Below are 13,824 nucleotides of genomic sequence, written 5' to 3'. Positions count from 1 at the left end.
AGAGACACTGATGCCCAGCACAGCCTTGACATAGCTGTACACACTCGAATGTAAATTTACACACTCACACACACACATACATAGAGAGAGGGGGAACACACACTCATGTGTCACACAACATTAGCATTAGCTGGTTGCTTGACAATGCCAAAGTCACGCCCAGATCAAGAGACAGAGAGCGAGAGATTTCGATCTCGATCTCAGATTGCTGTTCTCGCTCGAGTGGAGATCACAGTTAGCCGAACCTTGTTGCAACGCCTTCTCATTTGCTGCCACCTCAGCCTTCTCCTCCTCTGCTGGCGCCTCAATCGTCAGCTCACGCCTCTCAATCATGCCCCGCATCAATCAACGGCTGACGCATGCGCTTACGTCAATTTGCTGTGCACAGTTTGTTGAATTCGAAACCCCGAACTCGAACCCCAAACTAGACATGTCAATGCTGCTTAATTACATGCAACAGCCACAGCCGAAGCAACAGCAGCAACAATTGTTGATTGCGGTAGCTGCAACCACAAAAGTTCACAAAGTGCACGCAACACATCGACATCGACTGCAATTTTCCCAATCGACAAAACTGAAAAAATATTTAAGAACGAGTGTGAATACGAATACCAAGATGCGAATGTGCGAGTGTTTGCTCTGTTTGAGTATCGCGCTCTGCATTCGTTTTGCAACGTAGCGCGAAACGTGCCGCTGACAAAGCCGAAATACGGTAGCAACAACAACTTACGACAGCAACTGTAGCAGCAACTACTACAACAACAACAGCAACAACAATGTGCAATGTGCCATTGTTAATTGCATGACATAATCCACCGTTAATTCAAAAACGAAAACTCAATCGAAAACACTACGGAAAAACTAAACAAAAAACAAATTAAAATTGGTATCAATTGAATGCGTAGTTATAGACTATTTAGATACCCTGGAGAAAGTATCACTTCAATATATCTTAAGAAAAATAAGAATTTCAAAAATAATATACACATACAAAGTCTGCTAGAAAAGATGTATATAATATTGAATATAAGAATATTCATAGATAGTTTATAACGTATATTATAGATTATCAAATAATATATTAGTAATATACTCTAAATAAAGAACGTCTTTTAGAAAAGATATATAGTTTATAATAAACGTATACAAAGAATATTAAATAATATATTAGAAATAAATTCTAAATAAAGAACGTCTTTTAGAAAAGATGTTAAAATATAATATAGAAACTAAAGCCCCCTATATAATTGTTATTTTTATTATTTCTATAATAGTATTTAAAATATAATTTTGTAAGAGTCGAAGGCTTCAGAAGCCAGTACTCTCTTCTCTATTTAAATGTAATATTAAATACTAGATTTAAAATAATAAAATAAAAATAAAATAATAATTATATTTAGATACCTTGCAGATTAAAAAAAATAAGTCAAATTATATATTGTCGAAATCATTTATATTATTTATTTATATTATAATCATTTTTAATATTATGAAATATTAGATACTAGAAATTCTTTATATAGAAAATATGTATAATAAATATATACATATACATACATAAATATATATATATATAAAGTAATTTGAGTTGCCTTGATGATTTTAGCAAAAACTAATATGTTTTTAAAATCTTAAAAATCTGATGAAATTAATATGACGGTATTATAATTTTCCATTTATACAATATTAGACTAAAAAATATTTGTAACATTTATATTTTTTGGATTTGTTTGTTGAAAAAAACCTTAAAAGTAGTTTAGCAGCCTCACTAGCATAATTATAATTATAATAATTTTCGTAAGTAATTTAACAAAAATAAAGTCAATATTTCAATATTTGGAGATTTCTAAACAGTGTAGATCAATTTCTTAGTTACAAGTTTAAGTAGTTTTCTAAATATTGCATTCTTAAATTGGATTGAGCATTAATTAAAGTGCAATATCACTACATAGACTTTGAGTCAATAAGACAAAAATTTAAAGAGTTGGAAGAGATGCTTATAAAACCAACTATGTCTATATAATATAATACCCTGTCTACATCCTCTCGCCTGTTCTCTTAAGTCTGCCATACCCTACCTGCATATACCCTGTGGAAAATCAAAGCTGACAAATTGTGGCGAGTGCCAAAAATGGTTTTTATTGCCTGTCTGCATTTACGTCTGGTGTCTTTTAATTGCTTAACTATGCCCAGCGGCATATTGTTAATAACAATTAGAAAAAATTTGCATTTGCATTCGAATCAGCCCAAAGCGTTGCTGATCGATGGCCACACACAAGTAGCCAGCGCTGCAAGATACATTTACAGCTACGAGATACAGATACAAAGATAGAGATCACAAGATCTAGATCTCGACCGAAAGCTAATTTGAGTGACTGTAACTGCTGATCTTTGAGTGGCGATCGATCGAGCGAGTGAACGATGCTGGTGGCCAAATGGTCCGAATGGACACCCGATGACGGACAAGTTTGTCGACTCGTGAATACTGAATACTGAATAGTGAATACTAAAATGAATGTGTGCTTGCGTCGAGTATATAGTACGTAGTTGTATCTCTTTTGTCTTCAATTTAGCCACACGCCGCGTTTCAATTACTGCCATATATGAATGTATTCAATCGCTCGCATGAGTGTGTGTGAGTCTGTAAGTGTGAGTGTGTGAGTGTCTCGAGCACAGCTGACAAATGCCATGCATAAACAAATAAACGCGCTCGATTTCATTAGCACGCCAAAACTGCCAGCTGTGAAAATTGGAGCACAACGGATGGATGAATGTTTGCCCCGTTTGCCACCAATTGATGATGCGGATGTGGATGAAACGTCGACTGTTGATGGTGCAAAGAGAGAGGGGAACCGAAGGGGGAAGAGACAACACTCGCTGTTGCATTCCGCATGCTCACGCGCCAATTGGGCGGCCAGTTTGCTGACCATTTGTGGCATTTCATGGCGCATTTATTTTTATACCCTACACATAGGGTAGAAGGGTATGATAACTTTGTGTCTATCTGTCTGTCTGTCCGTCCGTCCGTATGAGCACCTAGATCTCTGAGACTATAAGAGATATAGCTATAATTTCTTTTTGACAGCATTTGTTATGTTTGCGCGCAGATCAAGTTTGTTTCAAATTTTTGCCACGCCCACTTCAGCCTCCGAAAATCAACAAAAATCGAATAACAAGCGTAATTTTAGAGCTAGAGCTGCGAATTTTGGTATATACAATAATAACTATAGTAATTGTGATTCCTAGAAATTTCGTTGCGATCAGATAAAAATGATCCAAGTAAATAAAGAAATATTTTTGTATGGGCAAAATCGTCCACTTATTAGAGGTTTTAGTTGCTTTGGCTGACAATCTGGTATATTTTGCACTCTATTGTATATATTGAGTGTAGTATCATATTAATATACCAAATATACCATGTGGTATATTTTTAGTATTCTTGTGGTACAGTATTTTGGTATATATACATGGTTGGTATACCATGTGGTATACTTTTAGTATTTTTATAGTATATTATTTTGGTATATTTTGAGAACACTATTGCAATATTTAGCTTTTTTTCAAAATGGGTGTCGGGTATCTCAGAGTCGAGCACAATCGATATACCAAATATAAAATTAGGTATATTTTTTAGTATTTTTGGTATATTTTGAGAATAATACTGCAATATTTTGGTTTTATTCAAAATGGGTAGCGGGTATCTCAGAGTCGAGCACACTCGACTGTATCTTTCTTACTTGTTTTTTTCTTCGGGGGCAACTGCTACTTACGTTCGTTCATCTACATAATGGAGCGCTGTTTGCACAGATGTTCAACTTTGTTTGCTTGACGTTGCGTTACGTAAATTTTGACAAAAAACGAAAACGAAAAAAGTATTCGTGTGAATTTCATTGAAATTCATTAGACAAAAACTGAATGGAAATTTCATTGAGTGTCGCGTCGCGACGCGTTTCTCAAAAACTGATCTCTGTTCACGATCATCATCGACAACAGTTGCCTACAGCTGTCAATAGGTGGCGCTGCTGCACAATGGATAGCCATTGATTGATGCACAGCTGCAACGTCAACGTCAACAGCAGCAGCTTCGACTTCGACATCGATGGCAACTGCAACTGCATCTGCAATTGTGGCAGTAAGTAGGTTGCCTCCTCCTGTTCTCGCAGCTCTCAGCCCAGCTGCCTGTTTATGATGATGTTGTTGACGTTGATGCGCCGCAGTCGCCAACTAGCAAAACCACATCCCGCATTCCACCTCTGCCCCACAGCATCAACAACAGCATCAACAGCTGCCCCACCCAACCACCCAACTGACTATTAACTGCAGTTGTCTGTTTGCCTGCTGATGCTTGCTGGCTGGCAAACATATGGAAGCTGGTCGCAGTTTACTTTGATCATGCATACGACTATCTGCTCCTCCTTCCTCACCTCTTTCTCCTCCTCGTTCTCCTCGTTCTCCTCGTTCATCTCCTCCTTGGACTGCCTGTGGCTGCTCTGTTTGCTTTGGCACCGGCCACTGGGTCACTTGACAGGCACAGTGGGCAGCTCACACTTGTTTAGTGTGCAAAAAACTAAAGTGGGTCACGACCGGAATAAGCGACACAAAGCGGGGTACAAAAGGGAATGCGAAATGCTAATGGAGTATCTTCATTAAATAAATGAAATTGGAATACAAATTGATATCTAATTATAAACGAAAAATAAAAGAAGGCATCAAATTTATTTACGCATAGTTAGGTCAGCAATTTGAGTCTTAGAAAACAATGGCAATAAGAAATAGGCAAAGATGTTGGTATAGAATATAAAGAACAAGTAAGAAAGTTACACTCGAGTGTTACACAGTGCAGTATTATTCTTAAAATATCAAATTAATATACCACAAAAATACTAAAATACTCCGACGGCTTTATTTGACATATTTTGCACTCTATGGTATATTTTGAACGTAGTACTAAATCAATATACCAAATATAACATTTGGTATATTTTAAATATTTTTTGCAGTATATTGATTTAGTATATTTTGCACTCTATGGTATATTTAGAATATAGTAATAAATCAATATACCAAATATAACATTTGGTATATTTCTAATATTTTTACAGTATATTGATTTGGTATATTTTGCACGTTACGATACATTTTGAATATAGTACTAAATTGATCCGCCAAATATAATATTTCGTATATTTTTAGTATTTTTAATTGGTACATTTGGTAGATTTTTAGAATTTTGATCGGTATATTTGGTATATTTTTATTATTTGATTAGTTTGGTATATTTTAAACTATTACCGCACTGTTTTGTATTCATTTACAATGGGTAGCGGGTATCTCGCAGTCGAGCACATTCGACTGTAGCTTTCTTATTTTATTTTAAATTTTTTTTTTTAAGCTGACAAATATATTTTAAATTATATTAAATTTGTGAAACTGTTTGGACGATATTTCAATCGCCATCATTTTCCCACTTCTCATACAATATTTATTAATAATTCATTCACCTCTTTCCACAGTGCAGGTTATACTTATAGTATATCATTTTATGCGCATCAAAGTCGCGCACATAAAAATTCTGTTTGTTTCTCTGCTCCAATGCAGCGCCTTTAGCTTCAGTGTGCATAAACGTTAAATTTGCCACAATTTGTAGAAAATTGGGCAGAATGCAACAACTTATTTAGTTGTTAGGAGCCATTGGGCGCAATTTGTAAAACATCGCTAAGGCATTTGGCAGACACTCAAGAACGCATCCATAAATGTTTACGCTAATGGCAAACACGTACGACACGTGAAACGTTTAGTCCATTTACTTGCCCCCTTTCCCTTTCCACCCTTCTGCCTGGTTTTTTTTTGCTACCCCTTTTTCTGATCAGCGTTTAGCTGCCATTAAGGAGCGGCTCGGAAGAATAAAAAAAAAAGTGAATTGCGCACATGCTGCATAAAAGTTTAATAACTTTTTTGCACAGTAGCACGTACCATGACTCACACACTCACACACATGGAACACACACACTCCCACACACACACGTTGCAGAGCAATCATGACATGTGGCTGAGACTGCGAGAAATTGAAACTGAAACTGAGGCCAAGAGACGCAAAAATACGAGTGCCGCGCCTCTCTCTCAAGCCACATGCCAAAAGCGCAGCCAAGCACTTGAGAAGCTGCCACTCCAGCAGCAGCAGTGGCAAGAGGCAACAACAAGAGGCAAGCAGCAAGCTGCAGCCATCTGTCATAATCGTCAGGCAAACTCAAAGTGTAACCTAATAATTCCCCATGGCCGCCCAGATGTTGTGCCACTCTGGTGTTGCACTGCTTGTTGCAACCTCGTCATCGTCATCGCATCGCATCGCGTCGGCAACTCAATTAGTGCAAAGGCCTTAAATTACGCATACGCCGCATTGAGCGACATATGGCCAAGTCGCGTTTAAGGGCGACTCACACCAAAAACACACAGCAAACACACCCCTAAAAAGCTCAGCATCTAGATAGAGAGTGGAGGCAACATTTATGAATTATGCTGCAAAGATTTCCCTGTGGACATTTTGAATGCTAAAACGTGTTTGCCATCAGTTAAGAGAGCAGACAACGTGATGTGCTCGAAGGGGGGTGGGAAAGTGTTTTCAGATAACATTGATAATGTTGTCAGAGTTGTCAGCTAGAAGGCTGCCAACCCATTACTTTATCCCATCTCCCATCTCTCTTTCCATCTCTCTCTGCCTGCGCACGTGCCTTAATTGTTTTGTTTATCTATTGTTGCGAACACGAAGAAAAAATTTTCCATATTTTACATTAGTTTCTATTGTTGTTGCTGTTATTGTTGCTTTTCTTTAAGTAGTTTAAGCGCAAACAAAAAAATTAAAAATCCATTTCGTTGTGCAATGACAACGGCATTGCAATGTCATGTCTCACTGTAAGTCTTTCTGATTGTCAGTCATTCATTCATTCCGTCAGTCAATAATTGTGGCACACACCTGCCGCCGTCTGCTAGTTGTGCTCATCGTCGTTGTTGTTGTTGCTTGTCGTTTGTCGTCGCTGCTATTTGCAACCCACGCCCCAAAACTGCCCGAGACTCGTCTCAATTTTTATACCCGCTACCCACAGGCTAGAAGGGTATGATAACTTTATGCCTGTCTTTCTGTCCGTCTGTCCGTATGAGCTCCTACATCTCAGAGACTATAAGAGATAGAGCTATAATTTCTTTTCGGCAGCATTTGTTATGTTTGCACGCAGATCAAGTTTGTTTCGAATTTTTGCCACGCCTACTTTCGCCCCAACAAATTGACAAATCACGAATAACAAGCGTAATTTTAAAGCTAGTGTCGCCAATTTTGGTATATATAATACAATAATAACTATAGCATAGTTTTCCACTCTTGAGTGAAGTATCTTATCAATATACCAAATATAGCATTTGGTATTATTTCAGTATATTTTGATAATAATACCGCAATATTTTGCAGTAAAATGGTCAGTCGAGCACACGCGATTGTAGCTTTCTTAATTGTTTGTAGTATTTTTGTGGTATATTATTTTGGTATATTTAAAAAATAATACCGCAATATTTTGGCTGACAATCTGGCATATTTTCCACAATATAGTAAATCTTGAGTGAAGTGTCATATCAATATACCAAATATACCATTTAATATATTTTTAGTTTTTGTGTGGTATATTATTTTAGTTTATTTTTTAAAATGTGTAGCGTGTATCTCAAAGTCGAGTACACTCGACCGTAGCTTTCTTAATTGTTTTTAGTATTTTATTATTATTTTGGTATATTTTGAGAATACTACCGCAATATTTGCCTCTTATTCAAAATGGGTAGCGGGTATCTCCAAGTCGATCACTCTCGACTGTAGATTTCTTACTTGTTCACTCTATCTCACACACTATGTCTTTCTCTATCCCTCTCTGGCACAGCATCTTCAGCTTGCTTGCGAGTCTTCTGCCTTTTGCCTCGTTGTCAGCTCGCTTCACTCATTGCGGAAAACTGCATCGCACGTTCGTGTTCGTGTTTATGTTGTTTTGAAGGTTGCCTCAAAATCAAAAACAACAACAATAATATCGTTAAACAACAAAATATTATATTAAGTAAAAACATTGAGTTTCATTTGAGCGCTTTTTTGCGTGTTTTTGCTTTTTTTCTTTCAGTTTATTTGCGCAAAATTTATGAGCGGGGCCAATTGAACAATTTGTCTTTTGACAGCTGCCAGCGGAAGCTGAAGTTAAAGCTAAGGCTGAAGCTTCAGTGTCGCAAAACCTTGACTAAACCTGACCCAAACATTGACTAACTTCAAACTAGAGACGTGTAAGTTTCTCATGAACCAACTGATCCATAGTAAATTACCCGCTTCAGTCTATGACAAGACACTTTATTAATGTTCTTTGGGGTATAAGCATGCAAGCATCAAAATAGCAATATGCCATAATAAAATATAAATTTAATTAATTTGTTATTGATTATTGGTCACAATAATTCTTATGCTTTTCGAAGTTTAATGTTATTTCAAAGTATAGGAAATTTTTAGTTAAAGTTACTGAGTAAAGCTTCAAATATAGTAATATTTTCTTGCCATTAGTCGAAGTCGAATTGTATTTCAAAATTTGTTAATTAAATTAAAATGTATCAATAAATACTTGACCTATCATATATCCAATTTAAAAAAGTTTACAGTAAAACAAGCCTTATTTCATATTTGAGAGTCACTATATTTAAATGTACTAAATGTTTTCTAAATTATTAGTTAAGGTATTGTATTGAGAACAAATTTTATTTTAAATATTGTTGAATGAATCTCGAAAATTTGACAACCGCAGACAAAGCTTCGAAATTTATATGTTACGAGTATATACTAAATATCTTGTTGTTTTGTATTATCAATAATATTTGCGGTCATTTCTTACAGCAGTAAAAGACGAATTCTATTTCAAAATTTGTGGCATTAATATGGGAAATTTGATAACCATAGAAAATGCTGCAGCTTATCAATTTTAATTTTTTATTTTACTTATGTTATTACATTACACGCCGCATAAGAATATCATATTTGAATGTTTTGATACCGAGTTTTTGTAATTCCATTTACATTGCATTACTAAATGTCTTTAACAATAATGATTATTGTATTTAATTTACAATATTTTCTATTACAGAATTATATTTCAAAGTATTAAACTAATAAAAGATACTGATTAGATTTGCAGTAATTTTTGCAGATACTTTTAAGGCCATTAGAAGCTGTAGTCTATTCTAAAAAAGAATGATGTTGAATGTAATTTGCTGCAGAATATCTACTTCAAATGCATTTATACTTGTCAAATCATATATTACTCTTAAATATCTTGACCGAACATTAATATTCAATAAAATATTGAGTATTGTTTTACATTTGTTTTTTATGATATGAAAAGTTTACAAACATTGCAGAATTGACTAGCTAATTATAGAAAATTTATCAAATTTAGTAGCAAACCTTGCAGAATATTTTGTCAATTCTTAAATCACATTTGAGTGTCTAAAGTAAAACTATCAGTAAGTATGATATTTGATATTCATATATCACAATAAGTTCTTTTAATAATTTATTTCACTAAATATATTTTGACGTATTTATTTGTATTATATTTTTGAATATTTTTTGCGGAAATTTCTTATTTCAAATTCTATTTAACTGAATGGTAAAACATTGTCAAATCATATATCACTTTTAAAAGTCTAGACTATAACTAACCATATATCATATTTGAAAGTCTCAACATAGTGTTTATGTGGTCCTTAATTGAGCTCACGCCCATTGTGAATAAGTTTTATTTTGGCGATTGGCAGTTTACAAGACACGCGTCCGTTGCAAGTAGAATATGAATATGAATATACCATAAACGCCTTCACATCGAAGTCCACAAGCTGTCACATAATTTAGGATGCTGAACTTTGACTCTTGCGCTCATAAAAACTTCAAGAAATGGCGCATAACAACAACAACAACTGCAATAACAACAACAACAACTGCAACAGCAACAACTCAAATCAAACAACAAGTTTTGGCCAATTCTGCGACATTTAACGCAACGAAAAGTGCAAATTAATGTCGGTAGCCAGCAGGAGGGCGAGGAATTGTTGCTGGAATGGGAGGGAGTATGGAGGGAAAAAGAGGGGGGACAGCGGGTGGGAGGGCGCAGCAGCAGCCGTCGCTGACTGTATGTATGAAATTTAACGAATCTGTCAACCTGCCGACTTGGCCCAAGATTTATGAGACGCTGCTGCACTCGCGACTAGGTGCAGTTAACAAATTGTTCAAATATCGACTGAGCACTGAACAAAATTAATGTTGCAGCAATGAGAGGCTTTATTTCATTTTCTAGAAGTATTGCAATTTAAAAAAAAAAATATGAAAAACACATAAGATTTGAACAATGTTGACAAAAGCAAAAGTTAGTATATATATAATCAAAATTTCAGTTAAAATACTTTTAAATAATCAAAATTGCATATCGAAAAATTATAAAAAAAAAGATACGTCAAATTACCGAATTGGAATATTTGTTATTTTACCAAAAAAGAAAAAGTTTCAAGATTTATTTGTTGAATGAGGATATTTTTTAAATTTGTGAGATTTTTATAAAATATTTGACTCTTTGAAAAAATGTATTATGTTATATTTCTAAAAAAATACTTAAAATGATTCTGCTGCGTTATGTTTCTGAAAGATATTTCTATAAATAGTGTAATATATTTATTACTTACATATATTCAAAAATAAAATTTATGAGATTTTTATAAAATATTTGATTTTGCAAAGAAATGTTTTTGTTATGTTTCTTAAAGTTAGTTCTTAAAATATTTTATATATGATTCTGTAATGTTATGTTTCTGAAATATATTTCTTTAAATCCATAAATATATTTATTTTTAATATATTCAAAAATGAATTTTAGGGTATTTTTATAAAATATTTGATCTGATATTTAAATCTTATGTAATGTTTTAAATAGTTATTTCGAATAATATTTTAATATGTTTCTGTTATGTTGCGTTTCTAAAAGATATTTCTTTCAATATTTCAATATATTTATTATAATATATATATTATTAGTACAAATTACTGAAAAAAAGAAAGAAATCTATATTTTATTAAGAAATACTTTCAAAATTTATAGTGGGTTTCGAAACTCTGGGTTCCCTTTATGCTAAATTTTTGTCCGTAGATAGATGTATGATGATGATCTTGCTAAATATCCTTCATTCCTTCATTATAATATTAGATGATAGTCATTTTTGTAACTTTTATATGTGTTCAACTAAAGTGACAATCAAATAATAATAAGGTGCTTCAATTAACATTAAATATAATATCAATAAAACCAGAGTCCACAAACGATTTTATTAGTATGAAGTGCATAGAGAGATAATCGTTGATATAAGAACAATAATTAAGTATTGTAAGTTAATATATTATACAATGCCCATAAAAATAATATTGTATATAGTATATCAATACATATAATATATAATTAATATACCATGTCCATAATAATAATATTGTAATATGTCACAATTATAAAGCTCTTTGTGAGTCGACAGTTTTGATTTACTGTTGAAATATGCGTGGCCTTAACTCGCTATACTCGTGCATACATATATTTTTCTCAGTGCATATCAATTTTGAGCTATGCAAGCGGGTGGAACACGAGAAGAAAAAACAATAAAAAGCAGCAAGGTAAAAATCTAACAAAAATCATTTGAAATTTATGCGACGGGTTGAAATTAAATCGATAGCCGTGCTTAAATGTCGGCTAATGCAAAGCGGCAAATAGCAAACAAATATCAATACCGGAGCCGCCTGCCAACAACTGCGATAATTGCCAAGCATGTTGTTGTTGTTGTTGTTGTGGTGGTTGTCTTAGTTGTTGTTGTTGTTGTTGCAGCAAGCTAAGGTTGAGTCACCTCGCTGGTTGCTTAGCTTGTAAGCCACCTGTGCGCCTAGCATCGTCGTCGTCGTCGTCGTCGACGTCAGCTTAGCGCCAGTCTCCGTCTCCAGCGTTTTGTGGCCTGCACCTGCGCCAATCGCTAGCCAGCTGCCAGTTTATTGCCCACTCTTCTCTCTCTCCTTCTCTCTTTCGATCGCCTTCGCTCTCTTCGTGCGCTCTCGCTTAGTTGCCTAGTCTAAGCTCGTTTGGCGCCGCTCTCTTTCTGGCACGCTCAACTTCGGCTTTAGCTTTGTGTATGTGTGTGTGTGTGTGTGTGTGTGTGTTTAGCTTTTGTTTTTAGCAATTAGCCGTCGTCTGTCGTCGTTTTCTAATTAGTCCACGAGGCTGGCAGCAACTTCGGCTTTGCTAACCTTTTCAATTGTTACTGTTGTTGCTTTTGTTTTTTTTGGCTGCTGCTTCACTTCTCTCCTTCTTTGTGCTGCTGTTCGCTGACTTTGCGCAATTTTAATTTTCAATTTCAATTTCTTGTCGCCTGCGTGTCAGTTCCGTTGGCATTTCAATTGAGTTATTTACTAGTTATCCCCCCTTCCACACCGAAAAACCAAATTCCCCCCTCCACTAAGCATTTGCTCCAGTTTTTGCCTTTTATTTTATGGCCGCACTCGCTGCTTGAAAATTAGCGTCTAATTTAGTGTTTATCTTTATGCACTCGCTGCTAATTATTTCGTTTTAAGCTGCGGCTTGAATTGCTTTTTAAATGCACGAATAATTGAAAGATTTGTTTTTCGACTTTTATCAACACTGCTCTTTAAACACAATGGCGACAATTTAGATACGACTCGAAGTACTTATGTTATATATCAGTATGTCTGTCTAGACTTATGTAATTGCTTGCGATGCGACTGTCAGACAGCTGCGATTGCTGCAATTGTAACGCGATTGTTAACTAATAGTTAAATATAGGACATTAACTTGTTAGCTCGAGGCATAATAAATTGATGCTTGGGCAACCGATAATAATAGCTTCTGCTGTCGACAAACATTTCTTACCAAATCAATCAAACTTAGAGCTATGTAGATCACTTTAAAAGTAACGAGTATTGCAAAGAATTTTAAAGTTAAGTATGGAATAAAGAAGATTGTTTATAATGTGATCAATTTGAAAGAAGAAAGGCTTGCTAATAGAAGTTTAACTTAAAATTATAAAAAATGCTGTAATTAAAAAAGAAAGTTTCAAAGACTTGAACCAAGAATATAAAAAGTTTAGCCGAGTACTTAAAACGTTTTTTTGACTGCATATTTATTTAAAATTTATCAAGAATCAAGCAAAAAGATTAAACAGCAGAATTTAAAGTTACTTGAATTTAAAGGCGTGGTAAAGAAAATTTAATTTAAAGTTATAAACCAAGTTGCAATTAAAAAAAAATTTTTCAATGATTTTAGGTAAGTATATGAAAAGCTTAGTAGAGTATTTCAAATGAATTTTTAATTGAATTTTTTTTTTTAATTGATCAACAATCTAGAAAAAATATGAAATAAATGCTAGCAAAAGCAAAATTTAAAGGTACTTGAATTTAAAGCTATAAAATATGCTGAAAATAAAAGAAAATGTTTCAAAGATTTTGAGAAAGTATATGAAAAGTTTAGTCGAGTATTCCAAATGCATTTTAAATTGTATTTCTTTATTTTAATTGATCAAGAATCAAGCAAAAATATAAAATAAATTATTATAAGAGCATAATTTAATCTTACTTAAAGTTTAGAGCTTAGAAATAATATATTTAAAACATTTAAAATATATTTTGTGTTAACATTTAGATTCTTGAAATTTCTTTGTTGTAATTTTTAGTTAGATTAGTTATGTGATATATATGTATGTATATGTGTCACAAAGTAG

This window comes from Drosophila sulfurigaster, chromosome 3 (genome assembly GCF_023558435.1).
Source record: "Drosophila sulfurigaster albostrigata strain 15112-1811.04 chromosome 3, ASM2355843v2, whole genome shotgun sequence".
Taxonomy (NCBI): Eukaryota; Metazoa; Arthropoda; class Insecta; order Diptera; family Drosophilidae; genus Drosophila; species Drosophila sulfurigaster.
The sequence above is the reverse complement of the archived record's forward strand: the minus strand, read 5'-3'. Positions refer to the sequence as shown.